The sequence below is a fragment of the Erythrolamprus reginae genome, chromosome 1, assembly GCF_031021105.1.
Source record: "Erythrolamprus reginae isolate rEryReg1 chromosome 1, rEryReg1.hap1, whole genome shotgun sequence".
Classification (NCBI taxonomy): domain Eukaryota; kingdom Metazoa; phylum Chordata; class Lepidosauria; order Squamata; family Dipsadidae; genus Erythrolamprus; species Erythrolamprus reginae.
The window spans coordinates 5061798-5080000 of record NC_091950.1 but is presented as its reverse complement, the minus strand read 5'-3'; positions in this window follow the sequence as shown (position 1 = coordinate 5080000).

Below are 18203 nucleotides of genomic sequence, written 5' to 3'. Positions count from 1 at the left end.
ATGTAAAATCGAAGAACCCCACTGAAGAATTTTCTCTTTTTTTCAAAAAGAAAAACAAAAAACAACTTGCCCAATAAATGTTAAGAACTGTATATATTTAAATAGATACATATCTGGTGTCAAATATTTCCTTTTCTTTTAAATGGATGTATGAGACATCGATATATGTTAAAATTAGACTGGCTTTCTTAAAATCTTCTTATTTTGATTTCTTCAACACTTTCTCTTATTTATTTATAATTTAAAATATTAGATATAAGGAAATGAAATACTGAGAATACTTCTAGTTCATAATTCCAATGCAGATCTACCGTACACCCGCCCACCTTTTCCTTTCTTTTGTTCTTCTCTTCCTTCCTTCTTTCTTTCTTTCTTTTTCCTTCTTTTTCTTTCTGTTTGTCTGTATGTTTGTCTGCTTGTTTGTTTGTCTGTTTCTGTTTACTGTTAAATGCATATTGTCTAGACCATAATTTGACATATAATGTTTGTTTTTAATCTCCAAATTACCCAATTCTCTTATTTTTTTTCTTTCTCCTTGTATCTCGACATGTCTACACTGTTATTTGCAATTAAATGTATTTATTGCATTTATCTTTGTAAATAAAAACTTTATTAAAAAAAATTAAAAAACGAATTTTCTCTTTTTAAATGTAGTTAATAGGTACTGAGTCTACCTGGGCATTTGGGTGCAAATACAAACATATAAACATATAATATTAAAGTGCTAAATGCAGAAAGACAAAAGGACAGAGAGAGAAAGAGAGAGAGAGAGAGAGCAAAGAAATGGAACGAAATCCAATCTCAGAAATCAAGCACAGATCCACAGATTTTTCTATTTTCAAAGGCCAAGAATCAACAATAACAACGACAAAAATACAGACCATGTATTTATTCAGCACGATCCAAACCCCAATGATGGAGGGAGGGGGGCGCAAAATAACCTCTCCTTGCAGTTCAGCTCAATTACTGCATGAAAACATCCTGTTATTTCCTTGGCGACAGATCGCACATCGTCGGTCCGTGCCTTCGTCCGAGTTATTTTGGGAGCTTCCCTAAGGAATTACCAGGTGGTGTCCCATCCAGGTGGTGACCTAAGTTAACCCAGCTTGGTTTTGGGATGTTCACCCAAGATGAACCAGATGTGACCACCAGCTCTAGATCAAATTTCTGGGTATGGCCTTACAAAGGCTTTATCGAATGGTATTAGTACCTCCCTTGATCTAGATTGTATCCCTCTGTTAATGCAATTTAGGATTGCATTGACTTTTTTGGCCACTGCCCCACACTATTGGCTCATATTTACCTAGTTGTCCACTAAGACTCCAAGATCCCTCTCACAGTTACTGCTAATAAGCTTGGTTTCACGTCATATATATGTGTACTTTTGGTTTTTCTTGCCCTAAGTGTAGGTTTTGCTTTTCTCTACATTGAATTTCATTTTGTTAGACAGGGCCCTGGGTTCAAGTCTGTTGAGATCCATCTGGATCTTGCTTCTTGTTCTACCCTGAGGTGATTTGGAGAATAGCTTTACCCCTTCCTCTCTGTGGCAGCCCCTCAAATATCTATCTATCTATCTATCTATCTATCTATCTATCTATCTATCTATCTATCTATCTATCTATCTATCTATCTATTTGATTTGTATGCCACCCCTCTCCATAGACTCAGACACAGACATATTGGAAGACTGCGGTCCTGTCTCCCCTGGTCCTTCTTTTCATTAAACTAGCCATGCCCAGTTCCTGCAATTGTTCTTCATATGTTTTAGCCTCCAGCCCCCTAATCACCTTAGTTGCTCTTCTCTGCACTTTTTCTAGACTCTCAACATCCTTTTTGCATCGTGAAGACCAAAACTGAATGCAGAATTGCAGGTGTGAGCTAACTAAAGCTTTTGATCTTGATTAAGTCCCTCTGTTAATGCAATTTAGGATTGCATTGACTTTTGGGGCTGCTGCAGAACACTGCAGGCTGATATTTAGTTTGCTGTCCACTAAGACTCCAAGAACCCTCTCACAGTTACTGCTATTATGCCTGGTTTCACCCAGTTTATATGAGTACTTTTGGTTTTTCTTGCCTAAGTGGAGGACTTCATGTTTCTCTACATTGAATTTCATTTTGTTAGATAGGGCAAGTGAAGGGCTACCAAAATATTTACTACCACACTGTGGACACCCTGCATAAGTAACACTCCGAGTTCTCAGAGAGGGGTGGCATACGAATCTAATAAATGATGATGATGATGATGACTATTATTATTATTAATAATAATAATAATAATAATAATAATAATAATAATAATAATCTTTCAGTGCAAATTGGGTGCTCTGGGTTGGAGCTCCATTTTCGCTACCCCACTGCATCCCTCCCCCATCTGGGCAGCAGCCCACCCCTGGATAGGGCCCAGGGTTTAAGTCTGGCAAGATCCATTTGGATGTTGAACCTACCTTCTGGGGTCTTAGCCGGGGTGGCGCAGTGGTTAGAGTGCAGCACTGCAGGCTCCTTCAGCTAACTGCTAGCTGTAGTTCAGCAGTTCAAATCTCACCACTGGCTCCAGGTTGACTCAGCCTTCCGTCCTTTAGAGGTGGGTAAAATGAGGACTCAGATTGTCAGTTCTGTAAACTGCTTAGAAAGGGCTGTAAAAACACCATGAAGCGTCATATAAGTCTAAATGCTATTGCTATTCATGTCATTTTAGTATCATCCACAAATTTGGTAAGTTCATAGGAAGCGAAAAGATATGAAGAACAGTTGCAGGATTTGGGTTTGGCTAGCCTAGTGAAAAGAAGGACCGGGGTGATATGACAGCAGTGTTGCAATATTCGAGGGGCTACCACCAAGAAGATGGAGTCAAACTATTTTCCAAAGCAGCAGAAGGCAGGACATATCTCATATATCTTATATATCTTCTCTTCTATACCTACCCTGTTTCCCCGATAGTAAGACACCCCCGATTGTAAGACGTATCGGGGGTTTCAGGGGGGTCGGCTAATATAAGCCATACCCCGAAAGTAAGACATATGTCTTACTTTCGGGGAAACACGGGGGTATTGCCGGGGGGGGGGAGCCCGATGACATCGCTTCCAAGCTCCCCGCGCGCCCCTCGCCTTCGCCTCGTCGCGGCGCCACCGCCTCTTCCCCGGCTTGGCAAAGTGAAGGACGGCGCTGGTCTGAAGCGAGCCGAGCGGGCGGCGGCTTGCAGCGAAGGCGCTCGTCCCAGCAACCGAGTCCTGCCGAGGCTCGGCTGCAAGCGGCCAGCGAGGCCGACCAGCTCCGAGGCGAGCGGCCGGAGCTGCGCCCTCCTTCGCCTGCCTCCTTTCCGGCAGGCAGGTGGGGCTGCCCAACTGCGCAGAGCGGCTCCTCCCCTCCAGACACACGCTTCCCCGACACGCGTCTGTGGCTCCACGCGTGCACGCCGCTTGGAGCCCTGAGGTTGAACTTGGAAAAGGGCTCACGAGGCTCCTGTCCCGCGGCTGCCCTTCTGGACTCTGGGGAGATGCCTTCGGGAACGCGACCCTTTCAATTTTTTTCCAATGTAAGACATACCCCGAAAGTAAGACGTAGTGGGGCTTTTGGGGGTAAAAAGAAAGTAAGACACTGTCTTACTTTCGGGGAAACACGGTATATCTTTTTCTGCTATTCTCTCATAGTTAAATTTCACTCCTTTATTTTCTCCTTTATTCCCCCTTTAATACATTCTACCTGATTATATCCTCTATAACCCCCATTGTATGTTATTGTGTATTGGACAAAAGAAAGAAAGAAAGAAAGAAAGAAAGAAAGAAAGAAAGAAAGAAAGAAAGAAAGAAGAAAGAAAGAAAAGCAACTTGTCCTGCCTTCTGTCTGTTTTTAATAGGGAAATGAACACAAGAACAAGGGGGCACAATCTGAGGTCAGTTGGGGGAAAGATTAGAAGTAATGTGCGAAAATATTATTTTACTGAAAGAGTAGTAGATCCTTGGAATAAACGTCCAGCATACGTGGTTAGTAACTGAATTTAAACATGCCTGGGATAAACATATATCCATCCTAAGATAAAATACAGGAAATAGTATAAGGGCAGACTAGATGGACCAGGAGGTCTTTTTCTGCCGTCAATCTAGAACTGCCAAACAGCAGGATAAGAATCATCAATCCCAATAAAGAAAGTTTGTAACAATCTCTCTCTCTCTCTCTCTCTCCCTATTTGAACAGGTTCAGCAAGACGTAGGTTTCTAAAGCCGAACGCTGAAAGAAATATAAACTTTTAGATGTGATCATTTTAGTCCATGGGCAGAATTCTAGTCCATACATGGCTTTTAGGTTAAATAAAATCAGGGTCTGCGTTGTTTGTTAAAAGCTATTTTTGACATCCATGCATACTCTCATAGCTCAGCCTGCCAATCTTCTAAAGGAATTATGTATATTTTCCACCAAAAAAAAAAAAGCATAAAATCTCTTAATAGCTGATTCGCTCTACCCAGCCAAGTTCATGGGCTTCGTAGAACCACAAGGCTTAAACAGATTAACAGAGTTGGAGGGAATCTTGGAGGTCATCCCCAACTTGGGCATCCTCTTCGATCCACAGCTGAATTTATTTTATTGATTGATAGATTGATTGATTTTGTCCAATACACAAGGAGGGTTTTAGTGGGTATACATGTAGTAAAATACATAATGAAGATTATAGAGGATATACTCATAGTAAAATATATCTAAGAAAGAATAGAAGAGAAGATATAGGAATAAAACATATCAATGAAAGAATAGAAGAAGAGATATAGGAATAGTATAGGAGATATAGGAGAGCAATAGGACAGGGAGTTGGGGGCCACTCCATCTCTCTCCCCACTCCCCACTTGGCTGGAAGGGACTCAGGGTACCCCCGTGGTCTGGGGAGTCGGAGTCCTACATCCTCTTCCTCCCTGTTTCTCCCTCCTTGCCCAGCTGAGCTGCCTTTCGCCCCCTCCCAAGCCAGGCAAAGGGGTCACATCCGCTTCTCCAGCCTCGGAGCAGCATAGCCTATTTTGGGAAGACCCCCCACCCCAACAGCACACGTCGGGCACGAGGGGCAACGGTGCCCGTGACATTTACAAGGTGATGAGCTGATGGATTCCATCTGGAGAGGATGCCGGCGGGCAGCGGTTTCAACCGGGAAACAGTGACAATGTGGTTATCTCCACGAGGCTGGTAGGAGGTGAGATGGGCATTGTCAGGCTTTGGACATTGATAATGAACCCCGTGATAACCCTGCCTGGTTTATTTCACACCTCTCCCCTTGTGTAAAGCAGAAACAGAGGCCTCCATCTATGTGCCACTTACCGGCTGCTATCTGCAGGGGAGAAGTTGGGAGAGATGGGAACTGTAGTCTATTTACTTATTTATTTATTTTATTAATTGGGTTTATTTTATTTTACTTTAAGATATTTATTGATTTTTTTCAGTTTTAAAAACAATACATAATCTTATTTACAGGTGAATCAACATTTTTATCTATATTGTCTTTTAATTGTCCTTGTACATCTTGTTTTATTATTTATTATTATTTATTTATTTATTTTTATTTATTAAATTTGTATGCCGTCCCTCTCCGAAGACTCGGGGCGGCTAAGAACAATGAAAAGACAATGTAAAACAAATCTAATATTAAAAATAATCTAAAAAACCCCAATTTAAAGAACCACTCATACATACAAGCATATCTTGTATAAATTCTATAACCCTAGGGGGAAGTGAAATTTCAATTCCCCCATGCCTGACGACAGAGGTGGGTTTTAAGGAGCTTGCGAAAGGCAAGGAGGGTGGGGGCAACTCTGATATCTGGGGGGAGCTGGTTCCAGAGGGTCGGGGCCGCCACAGAGAAGGCTCTTCTCCTGAGTCCCACCAAACGACATTGCTTAGTCGATGAGACCCGGAGAAGGCCAACTCTGTGGGGCCTAACCGGTCACTGGGATTCGTGCGGCAGAAGGCGGTCCAGTGATTATCTTGAGTTTCTTTTTTTTAGTCCATAAATACCATTTTGTCCAGATTGCATAATACAGTAGTCCGAATCTTTTTGATTATTTAGTTCCATAGTCAGTCTGTCCATCTCCGCACACTCATATATTTTCTTGATAATCTCTTTGTCCTCGGTTAGTTGTGGATTTTTCCATTTCTGCGCGAATACGATCCTTGTCGCTGTTATTATATGCAGGATTAAATATTTAACATTTTTGGTATAAGACCCTCTCATAATACCAAGTAAAGAGAATTCTGTTGTACAGTGATCCCCCGCTCGTTGCGAGGGTTCCGTTCCAGGAGCCCCCGCAACGAGCGGGTTTTCGCGAAGTAGCGATGCGGAAGTAAAAACACCGTCTGCGCATGTGCAGACGGTGTTTTTACTCCCACAGCGCTAGCGAGGAGCCGAAGATTGGGGGCGGGGCGGCTGTTTGCCGCCGGCATGGAGGGCTTCCTAGCAGCCCCCCAAACCCGGGTTGGGGGTCCGGGGGGCGCTGGCTCTCGGCGGTTTTGAGCTGAGTCCGGAAGCGAATTCGCTTCCGGACTCAGCTCAAAAGCGCCGATAGCAAGCGGCAAGGAACGGCTTGTCTCGGCGCTTTCGAGCTGACCGGACTCAGCTCGAAAGCGCCGAGACAAGCCGTTCCTTGCCGCTTGCTATCGGCGCTTTTGAGCTGAGTCCGGGAGCGAATTCGCTCCCTGACTCAGCTCAAAAGCGGCGAGAATGAACGGCGTGGGCGGGCGAAGGGCGGGCGGCAGCGAGGAGTTTGCGTGGGCGGTGGGGAAACTCCTCGCTGACGCCAGCAAGAGGGGGAAGACCCAGGGAAGCCGCTGCCATCTACGCATGCGTGCCCGGCACGCATGCGTAGATGGTATTTTTGACTTCCGGGTTGAAAAATAGCGAAGTACCCTGTTCGCAATGGTTGGGGACGCAATAAACGGGGGATCACTGTATAGTCTATTTATTTATTTATTTATTTATTCGATTTTTATGCCGCCCTTCTCCTTAGACTCAGGGCGGCTTACAACATGTTAGCAATAGCACTTTTTAACAGAGCTAGGCTATTGCCCCCACAATCCGGGTCCTCATTTTACCCACCTTGGAAGGATGGAAGGCTGAGTCAACCTTGAGCCGGTGATGAGATTTGAACCGCTGACCTTCAGATCTATAGTCAGCTTCAGTGGCCTGCAGTACAGCACTCTACCTGCTGCGCCACCCCGGCTCATGTTTGTTGTGTTTGTTATTTGATGCAACCAATTGCTCACTTTTTTCCAGTATTTTTTCGTCTCTGGACATGACCACCATAAATGAAAGAAGGTGCCTTGTGTTTTATTACATTTCCAACATATTTAACTATTATTTTTATGTTTTAGCTAATCTTCTTGGTGGAAGATGCCAACGATATTACATAGTTCTGACAGAGCTCTCCCACTCACCCACTAGCGGTGGGTTCTAAGTCATCTCGTTGCCGGTCTGCTTCTTCCCGCAGCGTATGGCTGTGCCCCATGGGATGTGCATGCACAGGGCCAAAAAATCCAGGGAAAAAGCCAAAAACAAGATAGTGACACCCTACACAGCACCTGGAACTTGACTTCTGCACATACTCAGAAGAAAAAAAAATTAAAAAGATTGCAGTGCCCATGGACCGGCATTGACCAAACCGATTCTGTGGCATGATCATGACATCCCCAGCCAATTGTTACCGATTCGGGCAAACCGGTCCAAACCGGTCCGAATCCACCTCTGCCACCCACCCATTTATGGAATCAATCGATCTTTCTGATTTCTCCGAGTCTTTTTTTCCGCTGTTTCTTAATTGCCTTTTATAATTCAGATGGTTTCAGTCTTTGCTTGGTTTATAATGGCATTTTAATTCTGCATGTGTTTTTATTCAGGATGTCATCATCATTATTATTATTTTGAAGGCCTTTTGTTGTACCGTAAATGGCCCAGAATGTTTCAGCTACCGGGCAGATTTAAACATGTCAAGCAATAAAATTAAAGCGAGGGGTGGTTGTTGACTTCTAGCGGTTTCTTTGGGGATGGACCGTGAGTTTGGAGATGATTCAGTTTCCAGAGGCCTTTTCTGGAGTCCTGTATTAAATCCAGATTTCCTATGGGCTCAAAACATCTGAAAACATCTCTATTTTTTATCGGTGGTGATTTGTTTAACAAGCTTGGAGAAGAAACCACCACCAACATCGACCACCAATATTTTCCACCATTTCTAACGCAGTATCTGTTTTTCTATAGCAGAAAGTAACATTCGCAGCGGTTCAGAGGCAGCTATAGGACGATCTAAGTTTTCCCCTGCCAATCTTGGCAATTTTAAGAAGGGACGACTCCAACTCCCAGAATTTCCCTGTCCAAGGTAGAAAAATACTGATTTATTTGAAAAACCACTTGCTTTTGTAGCCAAGACGATTAGGAACTTGAGCAGTAGAGTTGCAGTGGTTAAAATGCAGCACTGCAGGCTAACTCTGCCAATTGCCAAGAGTTCAATCCTGACTGGTTCAAGGTTGATTCAGCCTTCTGTTCCTTCCAAGGTAAAATGAGAACCCAGATTTTTTATTATTATTATTATTATTATTATTATTATTATTATTATTATTAATTAGATTTGTATGCCGCCCCTCTTCGAAGACTCGGCGCAGCTCACAGAGTAGATACAGACATAAATATGTAGCACCAATCTAATAATTTAAAAAACTAAAAATCCTAATATAATACACAATCATACAGTCCAATCACACCATACATTATGATTATCTAGGCCCTCAACAGTCTATGTTCTATTGTTATAACTTCTCTTCTATTCTTTCTTAGATGTATTTTACTATGAGTATATACTCTATAACCTTCATCATGTATTTTACCACTAAAACCCTCATTGTGCATTGGACAAAATCAATCACTCAATCAATCAATCAATCAATAAAATAAATAAAAACCCGATTACTAAAGTCGTATTTTTTACAGTCAATCTTGGAGCGGGGATTTTAACTACCCTGGCATCGACTGGGAGACCAACTCTGCACCAAGCGGAAGATCCAACAGGTTCCTAACAAACCTAGCAGACAATTTGCTACCCAAAAAGTAGAGAAGGGAAACAAGCACTTAATTCTCACTAACAGAGATGAAAGAGAGGCTCCGGTGAGAGGGAGGTGAGGGGGTAAGGATGAGTGCAGGCAGCCCAAAAGACACAACCTTCCCCTCTCCCCCGGGCACAGCAGAAACAACAAAAACTTTTTTAAAAAAATGATTGTCCCAACTTGTCGGCATAAAGGCAGGACTGTTGTAGCCTGAATGGGTCCTTTGTGAGCCAGGACAAATGGCAATCCATTGGTTGCGTAAAGAGTGGCAGCTCTGGATCGAAGCCTAAATATATATATTGCGTTAGGGTTTGGGGGGGGCGACAAAAAATGTTCAAAGATAACATGACCTCCTAATCCCCCCCCAGCCTGGCAACTCCTGCCTTCCCCTCTCCTCCGTTGTTCCCAGAGTCTTTACCCTGATCTGACCTCACCCCAGACCTCTGAGTGCCCCCCAGGATGGGCACTGTGAATGGGGAGGCAGCTTCCCTTGGATGGGTCTTGCGTTTGCTAGGGAATTGCTTGTAAAGCTACGAGTTGGGATTTTGCTTTCTTTGAAGCTTAAAAAGTTGTTTGTTTGTTTGTTTGTTTGTTTGTTTAGTCCAATACACAATGAGGGTTTTAGTGGGTATATATCTATATACACATAGTAAAATACATGATGAAGGTTATAGAGAAGATACTCATAGTAAAATATATCTAAGAAATAATAGAAAAGAAGGTATAGTAATAGAACATATCAATGAAAGAATAGAAGAGATATAGGAATAGAAGAAAGGTATAGGAGATATAGGAGAGCAATAGGACAGGGGACGGAAGGCACTCTAGTGCACTAGGAGGAATCCGCCCCCGGACACGGGTCATTTCAATCGACTTCTCAGCACACAGGCCAGGCTGAAGATGTGACCCAGCACTTGTTGGAGGACAGCCGCACTGGCACGGACAGCCACCCACTGCCGTTCAGCATCGGGTGGCTTGACAAGATCCATGAAGAAACCTTTTGTCTGAGCTGCCCTCTGGGCATCGAATCAAGAGCTTTAAAGGAATCCGCTGAAAATAGGCCCCTACGGAAACAAAGCCTCATTTAAATCCAGCTCAGTTCCAGGTGACTGTATGGTATTGTAGACATTTAGCACCCATCCCTTTCCTAGAAGAATGAAATACACTGCTCAAAAAAATAAAGGGAGCACTTAAACAACACCATATAACTCCAAGTCAATGAAACTTCTGTGAAATCAAACTTAGGAAGCAACACTGATTGACAATCAATTCCACATGCTGTTGTGCACATTCAACTTGGTACAGAGCAAAGTATTCAATGAGAATATTTCATTCGTTCTGATCTAGGATGTGTTCTTTGCGTGTTCCCTTTATTATTTTTTTGAGCAGTGTATTTTGAGAAATATTCTCATCCACTCGAAAAAGAATACCCTACTGTTGTGGTTAGCTCTGGCCCAGCTCCTGCCCCAAGGAATGTGGAGGTGGAGGTGGGGGAGACATCCACATGCTGCAGGCCTGTTTTGCTCCCAATGAAGTCTCCTCTGACCAAGGAAGTGTGAGTGACAGGGAAGAGGGGAGCTTGGCAGTCAGCCCAGGAGGAGATCAGTCATCTGTATCATCCCTGGATTCTGAACAAGAATTAATGACACATCCACGCATGCATAGGAGACAACAACTGAAGGATTATTACAAGAGAAAATGAGGCCACCTGTGGTTGGGTGGGGCTGCTGTAATTAGTGCTACAGATAAAAGGGCAGCCTGGTGTGCCTCATGGCAGTTTATCCGATTCATTGTTTCGTCAAGATCATGGTTTTTACTCTTCAGGATTGTGTGTGGGGACTCTCTGAACTTTAGAATTGGACTCAATTTCCCAGTTATTGGGTGTGCAATTGGACTGCATTTAACCTGTGCCTTGTGTGTACCAGAAAATCCCTTTGACATTTAAAAAGGGAGCTGTTTCAGTTTTTCTGTTTATAAAAACTTTTGGGTTTTTCTTTTATCGTGTGGTGTGTGTCTTCCTGAACTAATTACCCTGTAATTACGGGCGGTTGAGACACGCCGGCAGAACACCTACGAAACTAGACTTACAATCCTGGGTCTAGAAAGCCTAGAACTACGACGCCTTAAACATGACCTAAGTATTATCCACAAGATCATATGCTGCAACGTCCTGCCTGTCAACAACTACTTCAGCTTCAACCTTACTGACCACTTAGGAATCTGGATAGGTCAACCGTAGATAATCTAAGGGTAAAGTTTGGGGATTTATTTATTATTATTTTTATTTATTTATTGTTAGAGTTGAAAGGGACCATGTAGGTCATCAAATCCAACCCCCTGCCTGAGCAGGAATCCTAAAGCACCCCAGCCAACTGGCAGTCTAATCTCCTCTTGAAAGTGTCCAGAGTTGGGGAGTTCACAACCTCCACAGGCAGGTTGTTCCAATGGTTGATCGCTCTGACCGTCAGGAAGTTCTTCCTTACTTCTAGGTTGAATCTCTCCTTGGTCAGCTTCCAGCCGTTGTTCCTCATCCGGCCCTCTGGTGCTCTGGAGAATGGAGTGAACCCCTCCTCTTTGTGGCAACCCCTCGTATACCTGTATCATGTCCCCTCTGGCCCTCCTTTTCTCTAGGCTATCCATGCCCAGTTCCCGCAATCTCTCTTCGTAAGTCTTGGTTTCAAGTCCCCTAATCATTTTGGTTGCTCTTTTCTGCACCTTCTCCAGAGTTTCAATGTCTCTTTTGAAGTGTGGTGACCAGAACTGGATGCAGTACTCCAGATGTGGTCTGGCCAGGGCATAGTAGAGTGGTATTAAGACTTCCCTGGTCTTGGACTGTATCCCTCTGTTGATGCAGCTTAGGATGGTGTTGGCTTTTTTGGCCGCTGCTGCACATTGCTGGCTCATGTTTAGTTGATTATCCACCAAGACTCCAAGATCTCTTTCGCAGTTACTGCTGCTAAGTGGGGTTTCTTCCAGGCTGCATGTGTCTCTAGGGGTTTTTTTTTAACCAAGGTGGAGGACTTTGCTCTTGTCCACGTTGAACATCATGTTGTTAGTGTGGGCCCATAGTGTTAATCTGTCTAGATCTTTCTGTGTTTTGAGCCTGTCCTCTAGGGTGTTGGCTACCCCTGCCAGCTTGGTGTCATCTGCAATTTTCATTAGTTCCCCTTCTACTCCCACGTCCAGGTCATTGATGAAAATATTGAAGAGTACAGGGCCCAGGACGTTAATGTAGCCATGCCCAATTCCTGCAGCCATTTTTCGTAGGTTTGATCCCATCATCTGCCGTCCTTTTATCCCTTAGAGCGGTGCTTCCCAACCTTGGCAACTTGAAGATATTTGGACTTCAATGCTGGCTGGGGAATTCTGGGAGTTGAAGTCCAGATATCTTCAAGTTGCCACGGTTGGGAAGCACTGCTTTAGAGCAGTGATCATGGCATTTGAAATCTAAACAGCAAATCAACTCCAGAAGACGCAGGGTGGGAGAGCCAGAGTTTTAAACGTTTGCAGGTGTTCGGTACGGCAAATGGCTATTGCGTGCAGTAGACAAGAGGGCCGAATACTGTGTCACAAAAGAAAGCTAAAACAGGACTCTGGGCAGGGGAGGGGGCGGCAGGGGAGTCGAGGGGAACCAGTCAGGGTAAACACACCTGGACTCAATACAAATGTAGGTCTGAACCAGAATGCACACATTGGGGGAAGCTTGGCATTTTATTCCTGCCGCAGCTTTCGACAACATTGTGTGGGAAAAATGAGTGCCATTGCCATCTGGGAAATTCTTTGGTTAATTCCACATTCTGAAGGTGCATTCAGGGCGACTTTGCCGCAATGTCAAATTATTCATCCCTGCCGAAAGCAATCAGTGTGTAAAACAATTGAGTTACACAACAAGGCTGAAGGTCGTCCCGGCACCCATTGGATTAAAGGAAATCTTTGGGGGGGATTATACACCAGTAAAAAAGCCTCCCGCTGCCAGCACGGATCCTGCCCCTCACCAGCCCAAGAAATGTCCCTGGAGGTCTGAAGAATGGAGCGTCCAAACACATGGGAGGTTTTTTCCCAATTGGTGCACACCTGGAATTTTGGAAATCGTAAAATCTTATGCTGTCTACTTTTTTTAAATGAAGCGTTAATGGCAATTATGTGTTGGAAAATATCACCCAGGTTACTGGTGCCTTAGACAGTGTCACTTGTTGGGCAGCAAATAAATATAATAAATAAGTATAAATATAAATAATAACCCTCTCAGGATTCTTACCAAGCGGGATCTGGGGCAACACAAGCTGGGAATCTGGAAGTTGTAGTCCCAATACTGTTGAAGGGCTCTAAAGATTAAAACCAGAACTTTAAATTATGCTATTTAAAATTATTGATTGATTGATTGATTGATTGATTGATTGTTAGAGTTGAAAGGGACCATGAAGGCCATCGAGTTCAACCCCCTGCCCAAGCAGGAACCCTATAGTACACCACTCAAGTGGCAGTTCAATCTTCTCTTAAAAATGTCAAGTGTTGGAGTTCACAACGTCCGCTGGTAGGTTGTTCCATTGGTTGATCGCTCTGACCGTCAGGAAGTTCCTCCTTATCTCCATGTTGAATCTCTCCTTGGTCAGCTTCCAGCCGTTGTTCCTCGTCCGGTCCTCTGGTGACCTGGAGAATAAAGTGATCCCCTCCTCTCTGTGACATCCCCTCGTATACTTGTAGACTGCTATCATGTCCACTCTGGCCCTCCTTTTCTCTAGGCTATCCATGCCCAGTTCCCTCAGTCTCTCTTTGTAAGTCTTGGTTTCCAATCCCTTAATCATCTTGGTTGCTCTTTTTTGCACCTTCTCCAGAGTTTCAATGTCTCTTTTGAAGTGTGGTGACCAGAACTGAATACAGTACTCCAGGTGTGGTCGGACCAGGGCGTAGTAGAGTGGTATTAAGACTCCCCTGGTCTTGGAGTGTATTCCCCTGTTGATGCAGGGTGAAGAGGGTGAAAAGCTGCTTTTCACTGTGGCCTTCTACAGCACAGATTTGAGACAGAAAACTAGATTCTAGCACAGCACAAGATATTGAGAGTTTGGGCATGCTAGAAACCAGGAGACAGAGAGTTCTACTGCCACCGTCTCAGGCATGAAAGCCAGTAGGGTGTCTTTGGGCCAATCACCAGGAGACAGCGAGTCCTAGTCCCATCTCAGGTATGAAAGCCAACATGAATAGATTTACAAGCACCTTGGCCCAAACTCCCAAAAGACTTACGTACTTACTTATTTAATCAAATTTTTAGGCAGCCCTTCTCCCGGGGACTCAGGGCGACAAACAGAATAAAATCGATACAAAAATTACAAATCCCAACCGTAAAACCCATAAACCCCACATTCTAAAAACTCCACATTCAACACATTCATCCTAACTCATCCCAGTCTCAATCATCCTATCAGCGGGAGCAGGATGATGCTCATCCCTTAATTTTCCATACTGGTCTTGGGCCTTAATAAAGAATCCAAATTGGATCCTTAGCACACGTTCTTCAGAAGGAAGGACTCTTTTCCTCCTCTACTTTAGGAGGAAATGCCTCCTAAAGTATCCAGTAAACTGACATCACAACTCTTGAGCCAAATAGCATTGGAAATGAGCTAAACTGGAGACAAGTTGCCACAAAGGACTTGCTTCGCTGTCAGATATTTTTGTTGGATCTGTACCAATAGCAGAGGGTTGCTTGAAGAAATCCCTCCACCAGCCACCATCTCGCTGCAAGTGCCTCTTTCTTGCCTTTGTCCTTCCTTGTTGGTTTCCAGGAAGCTGCTAAAATCAGAAATGCCAGTCTTTCCAAGAGTTCATGCACTCACCCATCCTGTTTCTTTTTATATGGAGCCTTTTACACCGAGGTTTATGATAGAGATTTTGTTAGGATTGTTAATCAGGCTGGATGTTTTATATTTTCTATATAACCTATCAGATAACCTGCTGAGGCTCATTGGACTGAGGGAGATACAAACCCAAATGTACCAAAAAAGACCAGGAATGACACACTGCAAAATCTCACATGGCACAATAGCACCTCCTACAGTATCTGATAAACTGAATCCTTCTTGAGAGGCGTGACAAATAGAATCGTTTTTTATTTTCCCCAAACTTGTGATAGCCTATGTACCCAAAGTACAACTGATAAAACATTAAGATTGCACCTTTATTCAAACTAGGTTGAACAGGTAGACAAATTACAGTAAGCTTCCAAAAATGTTCTGATTTCACTGGTCTACAAGGAGAAACCTTCAGAAATGAAAGCTTAATTTTGCCAGAATTGGATGACTAATAAAAGAAAATTTAAATCCCAAGTTTACTCAAGTTTCCAAGCCAGTTTCAGGTCAAAATTGTATCAAAATAATTCAAAATTACGAGGGGGATATGCGACTATCTCAGTACCTTTTCTGCAAAATATGACATGTAACAATGGGGATGGCGCCACACCAATCATTGTATATTTATCTTTTTATTGATACCAATAACCTTCCATTCATATATTGGTTTTTTATATAACCTTTTCATGCTTTTTGCATGAAAAACTGACAAGCACCAACATCAGATTAAACTATAAGGTTCCATTTTTATTCGGTCTCTAAACCACACTTTTTGGATTTTCTCTTGTGAACTGAAGCAGGGTATCCCTGTGGAGATTTTAAGAATAGTTGGCAAGAGTGGACCAACTCCATTTGCCCTGGTATCTTTTCTCCATGCCTGCAATATCTGTCCAAGATTCTCTTCCCATGTTCAACACTCATTGCCTCAGTTTAAAAGGAGGTAGTCAAAATGTGAATGTAAAAAGTGAATTTTCAGTGATGTTTGCAACAAGTGCTTTATAGGACCTACACAAATTTTCACACATTTTTCAGTCATCAGCTTTGCTGTTCCCAAGAAACCTGTCACAGACTTGAAGGCTTCCCATGCTCTTTTCCTTGCCACATAATGGACAACCAAAACTTGTCATCTGTGCAGGAGGTTCTACTGTTGTAATCTGGAGCCCAGTAGCTCTGTCTTACTGCTCCAAATCTCTGACCAGGTCATTTAGTTCACTCCTGTGAAATGAGATGTGGTTCAGGAGGCTATGGTGAGCTAAAGTATGTGTCTGCTGACATCAACGGCCCCAAATCTGCTGCATCCTGCTTATCAACTTTATCATCACCAGAGTCTAGAGAGGATTGTGGTGGGCCTTCAATGGGCTAGTCCTCCCCATGGGGTACAGGATGCAGGGTGGGTGGAATGATTGCATATTCCACAGCCCATTTCTTCTTTCTTGAAATTCCTTTGGCAATTGAGGGAGCCATGTAGAAATAGCAGTGGCTAGTTTGTTTGGTGCATTCCCTCCACACCATTGGGACTGTGAAAGGCATGGATTTTCCTGTTTTGCCAATGTCTGTTCTGGGTCCTATTCTTTTTAATATGTTTGTGAGTGACATAGGGGAAGGTTTGGTAGGGAAGGTTTGCCTATTTGCCGATGACTCTAAAGTGTGCAATAGGGTTGATATTCCTGGAGGCGTCTGTAATATGGTAAATGATTTAGCTTTACTAGATAAATGATCAAAGCAATGGAAACTGCAGTTTAATGTTTCCAAATGTAAAATAATGCACTTGGGGAAAAGGAATCCTCAATCTGAGTATTGTATTGGCAGTTCTGTGTTAGCAAAAACTTCAGAAGAGAAGGATTTAGGGGTAGTGATTTCTGACAGTCTCAAAATGGATGAACAGTGCAGTCAGGCGGTAAGAAAAGCAAGTAGGATGCTTGGCTGCATAGCTAGAGATTTATTTATTTATTTATTTATTTATTAGATTTGTATGCCGCCCCTCTCCGTAGATTCGGGGCGGCTATAACAAGCAGGAAGAGGGAACTTGTGATCTCGCTATACCCGGCGCTGCTGAGACCCCATTTGGAATACTGCGTTCAGTTCTGGAGACCTCACCTACAAAAAGATATTGACAAAATTGAACGGGTCCAAAGACGGGCTACAAGAATGGTGGAAGGTCTTAAGCATAAAACGTATCAGGAAAAACTTAATGTGCTCAATGGAGGACAGAAGGAAAATGGGAGGGACATGATCAAAACATTTAAATATGTTAAAGGGTTCAGGAAGGAAGTGTTTTTAATAGGAAAGTGAACACAAGAACAAGGGGGCACAATCTGAGGTTAGTTGGGGGAAAGATCAGAAGCAACATGAGAAAATATTTGACTGAAATAGTCGATCCTTGTAACAAACTTCCAGCAGATGTGGTTGGTAAACTGAATTTAAACATGCCTGGGATAAACATATATCCATCCTAAGATAAAATACAGGAAATAGTATAAGGGCAGACTAGATGGACCAGGAGGTCTTTTTCTTTTTCCGTCAATCTTCTATTTTTCTATGACAGATAAGCTGCACATGTAATGCAACAATAGTGAAAGGTAGAGGAAACCCCCTCTTCCTTGGGGCAGCCTCTCAAATTTATTTATTGGATTTGTATGCTGCCCCTCTCGTGGACTCGGGGCAGCTCTCAAATACTGGGAAACTGCTGTCATGTCACCCTTAATTCTTCTTTTCTCTAGACTGGCCACAACTTCTGGTGGCAAGCTGTTCCACTGGTTAATTCCTCTCACTGTTGGAGCTCTCAGAGCATAACAATGCCACAGTTGCCCTCTCCTGCCAGAGTGTGTCTCCACTGACACAAGCCTTTCTCCTGTAAACAAACACAAATACAGTACACCCATACACTGCAGAAACAGCCTTGCTGAACAAAGTGGGGGCATACATCTCTCAAAACAGTGTTTTTCAGTCTAGGCCTCTTTATGAGTGGACCCCCATTTTCCTGGCTAGCTAGAAAATTATGGAGCAGAAGTCCGCAAAGGTGGGAATCCACCCATCTTAAAGCTGCCGTTTTTTGTTGGGAGGGGGGGCTGATCCAAAAGGCTGTTTTATTGGGCATCCCTGCTTGCTTTGGTCGCTCCTTCGGGAAAACTTCGTCCACGCTGAGTCCGCTACGGTCTTTAAATTTGAATCAAAGTTCCAGTCCTCACCTTACTGAGTACAGGGTGAGCGGAACGCTTTCGAGGCATCGTGGGTAAGGAACAGTTTACCTCAGAATTGGCGCCTTTCTTTCCAACTTCTGTTCGGAGTCCCACCCTC